The sequence below is a fragment of the Sapajus apella genome, unplaced genomic scaffold (assembly GCF_009761245.1).
Source record: "Sapajus apella isolate SASKATOON/1434 unplaced genomic scaffold, GSC_monkey_1.0 scaffold28, whole genome shotgun sequence".
In the NCBI taxonomy this organism is placed as follows: domain Eukaryota; kingdom Metazoa; phylum Chordata; class Mammalia; order Primates; family Cebidae; genus Sapajus; species Sapajus apella.
In genome coordinates, this window is record NW_022436968.1 from 2,460,179 (window position 1) to 2,476,461 (window position 16,283).

Sequence of the window (16,283 nt, forward strand, 5' to 3'; positions counted from 1 at the left end):
CCCAAAGTGCTGGGATTACAGGCTTGAGCCACCGCGCCTGGCCTAGGTGAGTTTCTTTATCTGCTCTGTACATGTCTACCTACCAAGTATTCCTCTAATGTGGGTGAAATTTCTCACCTGACTTGAATATCTTGTTACTGAAGAGCACATTTTAACTTAAAGTGAATTAATTGAAGCTGCTATCCAGGCAGAAGACCAGCAAGTTAGAGAATGAGAAGAGCTTTATCATGAAACATAAATATGCACCTGAGAAGCTGTTATTTCCCCCAGATGGCATTACATAGTTGCTCTCTTTCTTTAATTTTTAACATTGGTTTACATATTAGTCAACTACCCTTTTGTGAAGACTGGGGGAAAAATAATAGAGGCTGACAGGCATAGCTGCAACCCTATTTCTTATTCCTGTTCCCTGTTGAAGACTACTTGAGCTAGGTGTGGTGGCTCATGCCTATAAACCCAAAACTTTGGGATTCTGAAGTGAGAGGATTGCTTGAGCCCAGGAATTTGAGGTTACAGTGAGCTATGGCTACACCACTGTACGCTAGCCTGGGTGACAGTAAGACCTTGTTTCCTCACTGCACATAAAAAACTGCTTGACCCAGAAACTCTGTAATTCCATCAAGCTGATTGTCTTTCTACACTCGTTTTTTAAGAAAAATTAATTATAAAATAGACGTAAATTTAACCATCTTAACCATTTAAAATATCCAATTTATAAACTACATTCGTATTGCTATACAACCATCACCATTAGGCATCATCAGAACATTTTCATCCTGCAAAACTGAAACTGTATCCATTAAAGAGTAACTCCACATTTTCCCGGTTGAGGCTTTGGAAACCTCCAATCTGCTTTGAGTCTGTATGTTTACCTATTCTAATATTTTCTATAACTGGGATTACACTATTTCTGTCATTTCTATATGGCTTATTTCACTTATGCATGATATTTTTAAGGTTCATCCATGCTATAGCACATGTCGGAATTTTATTCTTTTCTATGAATGGATAATATTTCAGTATATTTATAGTCTATATTTTGTTTATATATATATATATATATATATATATATATATATATATATATATATCTGTTTAAGGACACTTGGGTTGTTTCCACTTTTTGGCTATTGTGAATAATGCTGCCATAAATATAAGTGTATAAATAGCTATGGAGACTCTGCTTTCAATTGTTTTGGGTGCATAGCCAGAAGTAGAATAGTTAGAATATATGGTAATTGTACTCATTTCTGTACCTCTAAAACTGTTTCTAGTATCTCAGCATTTTTCTTGCAATTGCTTGACCATCACTAATTCTAATTATTTTCCTTCATCTTTACCTTTTTATGTATCTGGTCTATATTCGGGTACAGTCTTTGAATAAACAGAATATGAATATGTGTGTGCAATCTACCATTTTAATCTAATATCAAATTTCAAAATGTTGTGTCTCAGAAAATATACATATAATAAATAGGAGAACAATATTAGTAAAGTAAAACATTGGCTTTTTATATATGAGAAGCAAACACATAAACTTAAAAAAATAAAACTGAGAAAAATATGTGTAAAATATCTTTTACTTATTATAGAAGTTTTAAATGTATTTTGTTATTCAAAGTATTTTTGACACTCATAAAGTTTCTATACATCTCCAGTACTCGGATTGTTGAATCACATGGTAGTTTTAGTTTTAACTTTTTAAAATTTTGCTAATAGAAGAAAAAGCAGCATGACATTGCATTGACATTGGTGGTTTTATGAAGAACTACCCAGCTATATTAATTAGGAGGTACTGGGCAATTGGTATACTCAGCCAATTTTCAGTTTTCTCATGTATAAAATGGCAATAAAATAACAGTTCATCAGGTTAAGAATTGAGATGTCATATTCATCTAGTTCACATATGAATTATTTGACATTTATTTATTTATTTATCTAAAGGCACTGGGGAGTGATTCATGCCAGCATCTAAGACCCCTCAGCTCCCAGCCCAGGATCCCCGACCACTCCCAACAAAGTACTTGACATTTAACAAGCACATATGCAATGATGTAAGGAAAAGAGCTTAAAGTGGCAAAATAAATTTGAAAAGTAGAACATGTTAAGAATTGGTAAATTATTGCCTTATAATGCCTTATATGTATATTACTGTATTATAATTTTATAATTTCTTGAAGTACACATCTTGATAGAAGTCTGAAGAAAAGATATAAACAAGAGACTGCATAGTTTCTTAAAAAGCACAGATAGCTCATCAAATTAAGAAAAAACTGACATTACTAATCATCTATTCAATTATTTAAACATGAAGTAACAAAAATGAAATATCAATTTTCCATACAAATCTTTGTAAAATAATTTTAATAATTGCATTGAAATAGAAACACAAACAATAAATATCACAAATTCAATTAAAAATGATATGATCCATTTTCTTAGCATTATGCATCCAGTAGCTTTTGTATATGAAACATGTAAACATATTGGTTCAATTCATAAGACTTTATCATAGTGAGATAGATGAATACATGTCTGTTTTTATACCAGTGATTGTCCTAGTTGTAATAACAGGTTCAATAAGCAACTTCCTTTATTGCAGAAACTTCTGCTAGACAATAGGATGTCTTAGCTAAAGTCATGAGTTCTTTCACATCAGAATTCATGGCTAATCTTCAGTAGGAATAGAGGAATTTTATAAAGTTTTTTTAAAGAACCATAGCTGTACCAATTTATATTCCTGCCACCAGTATGTAAGGATTTCCTTTACTTCACATTTCTCCCCTGACATTTATGTCTTATCTTTTTGATAATAGCCATTCTAACAAGGGTGAGGTTGTCACCCCATTGTTGCTGTGACTTGCTATTTCCTTGATGATTAGATGCATTATACAGTCTTTTTCATATATTTGTTGTTGGCCATTTTTGTGTCTTCTTTGGAGAAATGTCTAATCAGCCTCTCTGCTCATTTTTAATCAGGTTTTTGTTTTAGTTTGGTTTTGCTTGACCCTAATTTTTATTACCAATGATAATCTGCATTAAAGTAATCTCTTTCCCACTAGTGCAGTAAAAAGACATGAAAAGTCTAAAAAAAAAAAAAAAAAGGTAAAAATTGCAGAGTTATCTGGTCAGTAGTGATTTAACAGAGCATTGCAAGACCCTAAACTAGCAAATTTGGCGAAGTACATTGAAAATGTGATAGTCGTATTAGAAAAAATATGGTCACTTTTTTTCAGTTAGGAAGTTAATAAAAGAGTTCAACTGATAGAAATATAAAGACATATAATAGAATTATATTGGACTTCTACCTGAGACCGATAGCCTATTCTGCTAGAAATCTAGTTAGAAACAAAGTTTGAGAAATTCAAAGATGATAGATACATACTTTTGAAAATGTCAGCTTCACCAAATACAATTATTAAATTGTCTCACTAGAAAAATATAATCTTTGCATAAAATCTTATGTGACATTTCCTGGAAAACAGTTGTTAATCTATAAAATGTAAGTTGAGAATGAAGGTTGAAGTGAGACTATGAAATTAAAATAAAATGACCTGGGACATAACTTTTTAATCATGAAATCACTATAAAACCAATGCAGACCTCCCAAAATGCACATACGATATTTGAGAAAAAAATAATAATAAAATTAGAGGAAAGAACGAAGTGCATAGTTTTATTATATAATATGATACATAACTCATCCTTTACAGCATTACAGCATTACATATGTTTAAAAAATGGTGCATTAATTTTCCCATGATGCATCCTACTATTTATTTAAATGTATATGAATAATTTCAGATTTATAAAAAAAAAAAACATTAGACAGTAAGGTGTTTTCTGATATCTCTCACTCAGTTTATCCATTCTTAACATCCTATATTACTATGGAATATTCATCAACATTAAGTAACTGACATTGCTGTATTATGATAAACTAAATTCAAAACATTATTTGGAGTTCATAGTTTTTTTTCTAATAATGTCTTACATCTGTTCTAGGATACAACCTATGGTGTCATATTGTTGTCATATCTCTCCAGTCTCTTCTGGTGTCTGACAGTTTGAGTCTTTCCTTGTTTTTCATAATCTTGACAGTCTTACGGAGTACTAGCCAGTATCCTTTCCCTCAGTCTGTTTGTTTGTTGTTTTTCTCATGGCTAAGGTTAAGTTGTAGTAATGGGTTTTTGGAAAAAATATGCAGAGGTGAAGTGCCCTTATTGTCTCATCATATCAAGGAAAAATGATTATTTCATCACATTGGTAATGTAAATCTTCATCACTTGGTTAACAGCACAGAAATTAACAAAAGCCACTTGAAAAAACAATGTTATGACTAGATATTATAAGGCTAAAGGCAGAGGAACTGTACAAAATCATTTTAGTTTGTTTATAATGGCCCCACAGTTAATAATTCTGAAAATGATTTACCTGTAAGATGCATTTGGACAAATAAATAAATGGATAATGGGAGCCAGGTTCCACATTGTCAGAGAGAAAGTCAAAAATACACCAAAAACAAAAGTTACAATAAAGCTAGTGGTAATTAACTAGTGTCAGAGACATCACTATAAAATGAAACTTGTATGACATCCTACAAATTCTGCTCTATGTATGCAGTAGTATATATTTTCATTAAGTTAAAAATACTATTTTTTCTCTTGATTTATTAGATGTCCCAGGGGTGATTTAGAAGTGCTTATTTTAGTTTTGAATATTTGCATAATTTTTCAAAGTTCTATTATTGATTTCTAATTTAATTCCACTGGAGTTAGAAAACATACCCTAAAACTGTTAAGTTCATTTTATGGCCTAAACTATGCTCTATTTTGGAAAAGGTTCCATGTGCACTTGCAAAGAATGTGCATTTTACTGCTTTAACTGGCATCTTCCAAAAATGTCAATTAGGATAAGTTGGCCTGGCAATGCTCTATCAATTCATTCTTTTTGCTGATCTTAGATGGAACCTGCAGAGACTAGCATCCTTCTCATATGGAGTGAAACCCAGAAAGGGTAAGAAGAATAGGTAAATGATCCACACAAAATTCTTTCTTATTCTTGTCATTAGTGTTTCTGCCTTTATTACCAGAAAAACTTTAACTAATTGAATTCTAGCCTGGTTTTTGCTCTTCTTGTGTGTCTCACAATGTAACTGAGTTTTATTTATTTATTCTTTCTTACTGTAATTTGTCATACTGTAATTGTGCAATATAATTTCATGGTAGCAAAAATTATCTTTTTGTTTATTCCATGTTTGTAACCTCAGTACTTGAAAAGAGTCAGGCTCATATTAGTCGATCAATACAATGTAATAAATAAATGAATGGATGAATAAATTTCAAGATATTAGAGAACCAAACCATGGGCACAATATAATCATGTGGAATGTAAACTAAGGTCACTATTATTCTAACTGCTTTTGCTTACTATTTAAAATTTAGAACACATATTCCAAAGAGAATGAACTTCCAATAATAAAAAAAATTAATACTACATAAATTTTTTGCAAATTTTTTTGCAAAAAATTTTGTAATTTACCCATCTGACAAAGAGTTAATATCCAAAATCTACAAAGAACTAAAACATATTTACAAGAAAAAACAAACAAACCCATTCAAAAGTGGGTGAAGGATATGAACTGACACTTTACAAAAGAAGACATCAAAGAGGCCAACAAACATATGAAAAAATGCTCATCATCACCGGTCATTAGAGAAATGCAAATCAAAACCACATTGAGGCACCATCTCACATCAGTTAGAATGATGATCATTAAAAAATCTGTAGACAACAGATGCTGGAGAGGATGTGGAGAAATAGGGATACTTTTACACTGTTGGTAGGAGTGTAAATTAGTTCAACCATTGTGGAAGACAGTGTAGCGATTCCTCAAGGACCTAGAAATAGAAATACAATTTGACCCAGCAATCCCATTACTGGATATATACACAAAGAATTATATAAATTGTTCTATTATAAAGACACATGCACACGTATGTTGATTGTGGCACTGTTTACAACAACAAAGACCTCAATCCAACCCAAATGTCCATCATTGATAGACTGGATAAAAAAAATGTGTCACATATACACCATGGAATACTATACAGCCATAAAAAATGATGAGTTTGTGTCGTTCATAGGGACATGGATGAATCTGGAAACCATCATTCTCAGCAAGCTGACAAAAGAACAGAAAACCAAACACCGTATGTTATCACTCATAGGCGGGTTTTGAACAATTAAAACATGTGGACACAGGGAGGGGAGCATCACACACTGAGGTCAGTAGTGGGGGGCTAGGGGAGGGACAGCTGGAGTGGGGAGGATGGGAAGGATAATGAGGGTAGAAATATCAGATATAGGTGATGGGGGGATGAATGCAGCAAACCACCTTGCCATGTATGTACCTATGCAACAGTCCTGCATGATCTGCACATGTATCCCAGAATCTAAAGTACAATTAAAAAAAATTAATATTACATATATATGACTCAATGTTTTGAATACCAAAGAATATTTAATATCATAATTAAACCATCTTAATTAACTATATATTATCTATCAAAATTTATTAAAATTATTTTCAAAGTAATAGATATGTATGGTTGTCTACTCTGTTATTTCTTTTGCTGTGCACAGCATTTTAGTTTGAATAATCCAATTTATCTATTTTTGCCTTTGTTGCCTGTGCTTTTGAGGTTGTATTAAACATTGTATTTTTGTCCAGGCCAATGTCATGGAGCTCTCCCCCTATGTTTTCTCCTAATGGATTGCAGTTTCAGGTAGTATAAATCAAATTTCTAATGTGTATTTTTATTATTTCCCATATTACATGAAAACTTTAGTTCCATTTAAAATCTTGATATTATATACAATACTCAGATTGCTGAGTAACCAACACATGATCTGTAAGTTCATTGATTATGCTTATTCAAAATTATGGTAGAAAGATTATTAAGGTTGTTGTATTATGAAATATATGCTGAGGATAAGAGTAAACTTCTCTAAATAGATTTATATGTTATGCTAGAAAGTTTAAAGAGAGATACATAGGGAAAATGTAGTATTTTCTAAATGCTTTATGTAAAATATTTAGAATAAATAACAAATTAATATATATGTTACTGAATTTACAGCAGATAATGTGTTTCTATTTTGACATAGGAAGATTAATAAAATATTTACTCTAATATTTTATTAGAGTAAATAAATTAGTCCTCAGAAGTGACACGTGTACTTAAAATAATTGTGTCAACTATGTTTAATAGGGTCAGAGAGTCACGTTTGAATTCTCTGATTGAATATCTCTGGTAAAGCTATAGCCTAAGATGACAAGTTTGATTTTACTGTCTGTGAGAGCAAGATATGAATAAAGTTTAGAGTTTTGTCGGTACTAATATGATGAGAAAATAAAATTAATATGTTCATATTCAATATGACTGTATCCCCCACAGATATTCTTATCAATAATTCAACTCAGTTTGTTCAGGTTAAAATTTAAAGTTCATTTGGTTGAAAAATAATCTGTGAATTTCACACTATCTAAAAATAATTACTGATAATAATTCAATTGTCTATTAGGCAACAGCTTGGTATTCATTCATATTCACGAAATTGACATTTTATTTTCTATTCTTGTTTGTAAGAAGGCAGATGACTTCCTGGCTCGTGTTTTTATATAAAGAACAAGTTATAAGGTAAATCAAAAATATTTTCTTAAAATGAGTCATTCTAATTTGATTGAAAATTTATGTTGGCTTGGCTTTATAGACAAATATACATATATATGTATTATATGTATATATATTATTATCTGTATATATTATATGCATATATATTATATATAATTATATGTATATATATAATTATATGTATATATGTATTATATGTATACATTAATATATGTATATATATGTATTATTATATATATTACATATATAATAAACAGTCAATCAATTTGATCATCTAAAGATGTTGGGGATAGTTGAATAACTTAAAAATATTTATAATCTGATAAAGCAATTCAAACTCTAGGAAGTCACCATTGAAAAACTATAATTAACTTCAAGAATAAGTTTGGAAAGTTATTTATTATTATATTATTTAAAGTGAATATTATTTTATTTTCCAAACTTTCTCAACATGCACTATAAATTCCATTACCCTATTTATAATAATTCTTTTTAAAATGTAAATCACTTTAATGTCCAAATGGAGAAGCTTAGTTCCAAAAATTTAAAAAAATTTTTAGGGAATACAAAATAGTCACTAAAATAGACTAAAATATGAATACAGGTTAAATTATCTTCAATACATGTGTACATATACAATGAAGTATAAAGAATCTTTATGAAAAGTGCAAAAGTACAAATTGTAGTTATTTAGTAATGGCAGTATTATAGAAATTAAGGCATTTGTATACCAATATTCATTTTCTTTTTGTTTTTGTTTACAATCTATGTTTAGTATTTATTTAAAGAAAACAACTAATATTTGGTAGAAAAGGAGAAGTAGAAAACTGAGACTATTGACTGTATAAGCTGTTATAATTAACAGGCTTAGTAATAGTTTATGAAAAATAAACTTTGATAAAAGTTAATAGAAAATTATTTGTGATCCACCTTGAGTTGGTGACTTCAGTACTGAATTACTGGTGTTAATTAATTTTAATATTAATTCATCCAATTCTGATTTATTTAATACATTTTAGACTCACTTTACCAAACCAGAAAAAAAATAATGGTCGAAGAGCAATGAGCACAAGCCTTTGTCTTCAAGTTATTCATGATAGAATGGAGAAGCAGATATCTTATAAATACTTTATGTATGTGGTACAAATAAGTAATCACTGTAGTGTAAGACAGGTTGATTCTGATATAAGATATGGAAAGACATCATAATTGAGATAATATTGAATCTACAGCTACAAACTATGGAATCCCAAGAAACAAGGACAACTTCATGTGGAGAGAACAGCTTGGGCATGGTTATAGAAAAGTTCAAGATAAGTTCAAGGAATTTTGCGTGTTTGAAATACAGATGATGGGTAAAGGATATGGGAAGAAAAACATTTGGCAAAATGAGTTTTTATGACATTGCAAGGGAATGCTGAATTTGTACCAGTGGTTGTATAAAGGAAGATCTGGACACTAGAGCTTGTTTAGTAGATGATATTAAAGGAACTGATCAAATGAAGATTGGTCACCTTTGCTGTATACAATGATGGAAACTTAAAGCAAGCATGCTCTATGACATGCCATTTTACTCATTTAAGTAAGAGTTAATAGGACTCTAAACTAGGAGAGTGGAAATCAAATGGAAGCCATTAGTTTTAGAGACAATGCATAAATGGATTGAGATTTCCTTAACAGTCTGGAGTTGAGAGACCCAAGGATAAGAAAAACTAAAGCTGACTTCTAGCTTTCAAGTTTAAAAAGAGTCACAGGAAAATATAGGTGTAATTTAGTGTCTTCAATCATTCAGATGAGACTGGATTGTAAATAAAAGACATTTAGGAATTTGTCACAAGAATGAGATAATTAAAGACATCAAACTACAATAAAAATAATATACTGAGAAATGTGGAAGCAAGATAGTTGTGTTGAACATAATACTGACCACATTTTAGAATAAATTGTATACATGACTTATTGCCCCCTAAATAATTCTGAAACCTATGCTTTCTATTTAATTTTTTGTTTTCAAACTTTAGAAATCTCTTCAGTAAAATTAAATAAAATTGATCAGATTGGTGACTCCAATTATTAAAGATTTATTTAACAATATTTAATGCCATATGTTCATGTGATTATTGTCTCTAACACCAATTATTATAATAATTTGTGTCAAGTTATATTTAATCTTCGCTTGGAATGCTACACTGTATACTTCAAACTAATGTTTATCAGTTTTTTAGTTTCAATTTACAGAATTCATAGAGAAGAGGATGGCATCCACTTCTACAGGAATAGAATGACTCACTACTTCTTGTTATTAAATCTTCCATAGATCAGAATGCTAATAGAGGAGTGAAATGAAACATTGTTTGAACTTTGGAGCTCTTAATTTCACTACAGTTTCACTATCTTCTGTTTGAGCCTAAGAAATGTGTCTATGAGATATTTCTAGGTTATTTCTTCTAGAAATATTAGAATTCTTATGTAAGTTGTGGGTTTTTTTTTTTAATTTTACTAAAATTGTCCTGCTAATCTTTACATTCAAAAAGCTTCTAGGTTTTTGTTTGCTTATCCTTGTTCATTTTATAAATTCTTCATGGTCATAATCACATTTTCTACTTCATTACCAGGGTTATAAGAATGGGAATTCTTAAATGGAAACATTTCAATATGTCTGTAATTGTGCATGTTTATTATATTTTATAGATGTTTCTTGGACATTTTCTAGGATCTATTTAAAGTTCCACTTTCTAGTGGTAAAAACACAGAGGTGAAGGTTGCTTATTATAGATTTAAAAGTTCTTTCATAAATATAATACATTTAACAATGGATACATTTTCACAGAATATCATCTAAGCAGCATTTCAATAAAAAATATTTTTCCAACACTGGACTAGCCACCAAGACCTCAGGCTTCAGGCCAACTCCAGTGCTATGCCTGCAGTTCTAGTCATCAGGAAAATGCCCACAGACTCAGCCTCCAGTCAGCCCCTTTTCCCCAGGTTTGAGGCCAGTCCCAGATTACAGACCCACCTACAACCAGGTTAGCCACAGAACCCCAGGCTTCAGGCTTATACTAGCTTTAGGTTGACACCCCTACCCTAACACAACAAGCCTTTACCTATGAACACAGGCCCTAGACCTGCTCAGTGCCTGCCCATTATCTGCAGCTTACTCTCCCTGATGGCCCCTGCAGCCTTATACTCCAACAGGCCAATGGTCCAGGCCTATTTTAGCAGACCTCAGTTCTAGGGTAGTCCCCATGGACATAAGTTATGGGAAAGCCCCTATGGCCATGGGATCCAGGCCACAGCACCTTCATACCCAGCCTCCAAGAAAGCCCTGATAGACCCATGCTTCAGGCCTATTCTCATGGCCAAGGCATCAAGTCAACCCCCATGGCTGTAGACACCAGGCCATTACCCACAATCCCAGGCTCTGAACTAGACCCTGAAGGCCTAGCTTTATACCTGCCCCAAATTCAGCCTGGCCTTAGGCTCCATGGGTCCTCACGATATCAGGGTTCAGGTGTACTTTAGTAGAACCCAAGTATATGCCCACTCCATGACGCTGGTATCAAGCTGACCTTAATGGACTCAGGTTCCAGAGCCACTTCTGCATCCTCGGGCTCGATGCCATTCCATTTACCCTCAGCATCCAGACCCAGCCCAATGGCTTCAGTATTCAGGTAACTGTAGCACCAGGTCAGCCCCATGGGCATTCCAGACCCATCCCAGTGGACCCAGGTGCCAGGTCAATCCCAGTGCCTGGTTGGCCCTTGCACACTCTTACTGTTCATAATAATAACTACAATAATTTATTAAAATATATAATATAAAAAGATTATATTGTGACATCAAAAACATAAACAGGGTGGAGGAAATTGGAGAAAAAGTGTAGAGTTTTTTAATGTGAAATTAAGTTGCAATGAACTTTATAAAAGCCTTTTGTAACTGTAAGATGTTTTATGTCAGTCTCATGGTAACCACTAAGCAAAAAGCTGTAATAGTACACAAAGGAAAAGCAGTAAGCAATTAAAGCACACCACTAGAGAAAATCATCTGATCACAAAGGAAGACAGCAAGAGAGGATGAAAGAAAAAAAAAGAAATACAAAAATGATAATATTTGAAAAAAAATAGGAAAAAGAACAAGTCAGTAAATCTCAGAAGATTTAGATCAGAGCAATTTTCTTTTCTGACAACAATGGTATGTAACAGGAAATGAATATCTAAAGGAATTTCTGAAAATTAATAAATATCTAGAAATTAAAAACATGCTTCTGAACAACCAACGGTCAGAAAGAAATTAAAAGAAAAATTTAAAACTATGTGGAGACAAATTAAAAGAAAATGCAAAATACCAAAACTTACAGAATACATATAAAGAAGTTTTTTAAAAAAATTATAACAGTAAATTCCTATATCAAAGCAGAGAAAGATTTTAAATAAATAGTCTATGATTACACTTAAAAAACTAAAAAGAAGGGAATAAACTGAGCCCAAGGATAGTAGATGTAAAAAGGAACAAAGATTAAAGCAGAAATAAATAAAACAAAAACCAGAAAAACAATAGAAAAGACTAGTGAAACTAACAGTTGGTTTTTGAAAAGAAAAAATTAACAAATATTTAGCTAGACTAAGGAAAAAAGAAAGAAAATTCAAATACCATAAAATCAGAAATGAGAGAAGATACACTATAGCTGAAACCAAAAATACAAAGTATTATAACAGATTACTATGATCAATATACGCCAATAGATTGGATAACATAGAACAAATAGATGAATTCCTAGACAGACAAAACCTACCAAGACTGAACCATAAAGAAATCAGAAATCTGGACAATACTGCAAAACAACTGAATCACTAATTATATGAATCTCATTTTATTATGTGAGCCAATATGCCTGTTAGTATTAAAGGTGTAAAAATCTTCAACAAACTATTAACAACATTATATTAGAAGAATTACTCATCAAGATCAAGTAAGATTTACCTCTGGTATGCAATGGTAATTCAACATACAAAAATCAAAAGAATGTGATATGCCACATTAACAAAATGAAATTTTGTTACATAAGAATAAAAATATATAATCACTGTGAAAGATCGTAGAAAGAATTGACAAGGTTCAACATGCTTTATGATAAATCTCTTAATATTTAAATATAGAGGGAACATACTTCAATATAATAAAAGCCATATATAACATTTTAACACTAACATTATACTCAAAACAGCTGAAATCTTTTCCTCTAGGATCAAGAGCAAGACAATCATGTCTACTCTTGTCACTTCTCTTTAGTGAAGTACTAGAAGTCCTAGGCAAATCAATTAAACAAGAAGAAATAAAAGGCATTCAAATAGGAAAAGAAGTAATTAAATTATCTTAGTTTGCAGATGACATTATCTTATATATAAAATTCCCTAAAGACTCCATTAGAAAACTGTTACAAAAAATGAAGAAACACAGTAAAGTTGCAGGTTGGAAAACCAGCTTACAAAATTAGTAGCACTTCTAGAAACCAACAACCAACTATCTGAAAAAAAAATTTCAAGAAAAAATGTCCCATTTAACAAAAGTTTAAAAAATAAAATATTTAAGAATTAATTTAACTATGGAAGTAAAAAACATATATACTGGGAACTATAAAACATTGATAAAAGAAAGTGAAGAGGACAGAAACAAACAGAAAGATATCCAATGTTCATGTGTTGGAAAAATTAATATTGAAGTGCACATACTACTGAAAGTGATATATAAATTCAATCTAATCTATATCAAAATTTGGATGGCATTTTTTAACAGAAACAGGAATACACTATCCAAAAATTTGTACAGACCCAAAGAAGATGAAGAATACTCAAAGCGATTTTGGCCAAAAAGAATAAAACCGGAGACATCACACTACCTGACTTCAAAATATATTGCAAAGCTATAGTAATCAGAATAGCATGGTACTGGCATAAGAACAGAAACCTAGATCAATGGAGCAGAATAAAGAGTCCAGAAATAAATTTATGTATTTATGCTTAACCAATTTTTGACAGAGGTGCCAAGAATAAACAATGGGTGAAAAATAATTTTTGCAATAAATGTTATTGAGAAAACTGCACATCCACATGCAGAAATCTGCAATTGGATTCTTTTAATATATACAAAAAGCAAATCAAAATGAATTAAAGACTTAAATATGAGACTATATACTACAAAACTAGTCAGAGACATGCTCCATGACATTGGTCTAGGCAAGGATTTTTTGGATATGACCCTAAAATTACAGGTAACAAAAACAAAAATAGAAAAATGAGATTATATCAAACTAAACATCTTCTACAGAGCCAAGGAAACAAACAAACAACAACAAAAAAAGAAAAAGTAAAGAGTCAACCTAAGAAGTGTAGGAAAATATTTGAAAAGAATACATCAGACAAGAAATTAATATCCCAAAATGTCATGAACTTAACTCAGTAGCAAGAAAACAATATAAATAATGGTCAAAGGACATGAGTAGACATTTCTCAAAAGGATATGTATAAATAACAACAGACATATGAAATAATGCTCAACATCACTAAAAATCAAGTCAAAACCAGAATGAGATATCACCTCACATGTCTTAGATGGCTATTGTCATAAAGCCATTATCATAAAGTGGAAAGATAACAAGTATTGGTGAGGATGCAGAGAAAAGGTAACCCTTGTAACTGTTGGTAAGATTGTAAATTAGTATAGCCATTATGAAAAATATTGAGTTACCTCAAAAAAAAAAACCCTACCATATAATTCAGGAATACTACAACTATATATCCAAAGAATATGAAGTCAGCATGTCAAAGAGTTATCGGTACTCCCATGTCCATTGCAAAATTATTCACAATAGCTAAGATATGAAATCAACCTAAGTGTTCATCAATGAATGGATAAAGTGTGTTAATGTGATAAATGCCCAGGCATGTGCATGTGCACACACACAAGCACAGAGACATGAATATTATCCAACCTTAAAAAATAAGAAAAAGAAAATCCTGCCATTTGTGAAAGCATAGATGGACCTGGAGGACATTCTGGTAAATGAAATAAGCCAGGCACAGAAAGATAAATATCACATTATATCATTTATATGTAGAATCTAAAAAAATTGAACATATAGTAGCAGAGAGTAAATGACGGTTACCAGGGCCTGAAGGGTAGAGGAGGTTGGAGATATCCTACTCAAAGGACACACCATTTCAGTTAGGAAGAATAAGTTTAAGAGACATATTGTACAATATGGTGAGTATAATTCATGGCAGGATGTATTCTTGAAAATATCCAAGAGAGTAGATTTTACGTTTTCCTACCACAAAAAAATGTTGAGTATGTGAGGTAATGCATATATTAATTAGCTTGATTTAGGTATTCCACAATGTATTTATTTCTCAAAACATTATTTTCAATATAATAAATATATACAATTCTTCTTGTCAATTAAAAAATAAATTCATTTCAAGATTTGTAAATAATAGTTTTTTATTCTCATATTTTTTCTTTCTGTCAGACAAATCAGTACTGGGCATTTTGAACAGAAAAATCAAAGTAAAACTATAGTTTCTAAAATTTCCAAAAATATTTTATCATGAAGTATGGGTTACAAGTTCTCAATAGCTTTGACCTTAAAATATGAATTATTTCCTAATACATTTGAAGTTAGTGATAATTATACATAATGATATATAAAAACTTACAAAATTGTCTCTCTATTAGGAATAGTAAAGACTATGTTATATCTAAGGAAATTCTGATCATAGCAGTTTTTTTAAATAAATTTGCATTATAATGAGAAAAATATCAATGTATGTTTTGACATAGAATTATGTGAAATATATGTTACATTTATATTAGTTAAAAGATAATCAACTGAATACTGTATATTTGCATAAAGATTGTTAATACATTGAAAATATATAGAAAACAATGATAGTAGTTGTGTAACAAAATTATTATAGGTAATGAAAATAGCACTTTTTCAAAATTAAACAAATTACTTCATATTTTATGGTTTGTGTATAAATTTATTATTTAAAGCAGCTAAGTTAAAATGTAGTATTTTTAATTTAATAAAATTCAATTATTATATATATCGACACTAAAGTTTTACTCAACGTAACTTAAAAGTACTAGAAATAAATTAATATGTTCTTGAGACACATACATTGTATTAACGTTACACAGAACCTAACCACAATATTGCACTGTGATTTTAAAATGACACTAATTTAATATGGATAAATTTATACCTTATATTGTATACTCACTAAGTCTCTGGCATTTCAATTACATTGAATTATTATATTTATCTTTACTGAAACCATATCAATGACAGACTCACTATCTTCAGGGTTTATGGTAAGTTATTACACCTTCCGTAGTTGCCAATAACAAAATTTCCTGAAATTACATATTGCTTTTCATCAAAATTAAATTGAAAAAATAATGTTTTATAAATATTGTCTCTAAAATTTTAAATCCTATTCAGATAAATCCCAAAACCTAATCTTGTAACAATCCTTTTTTTTTTTTTTCTTTCTTTCTTTTTTTTTTTTTTTTTTTTTTTTT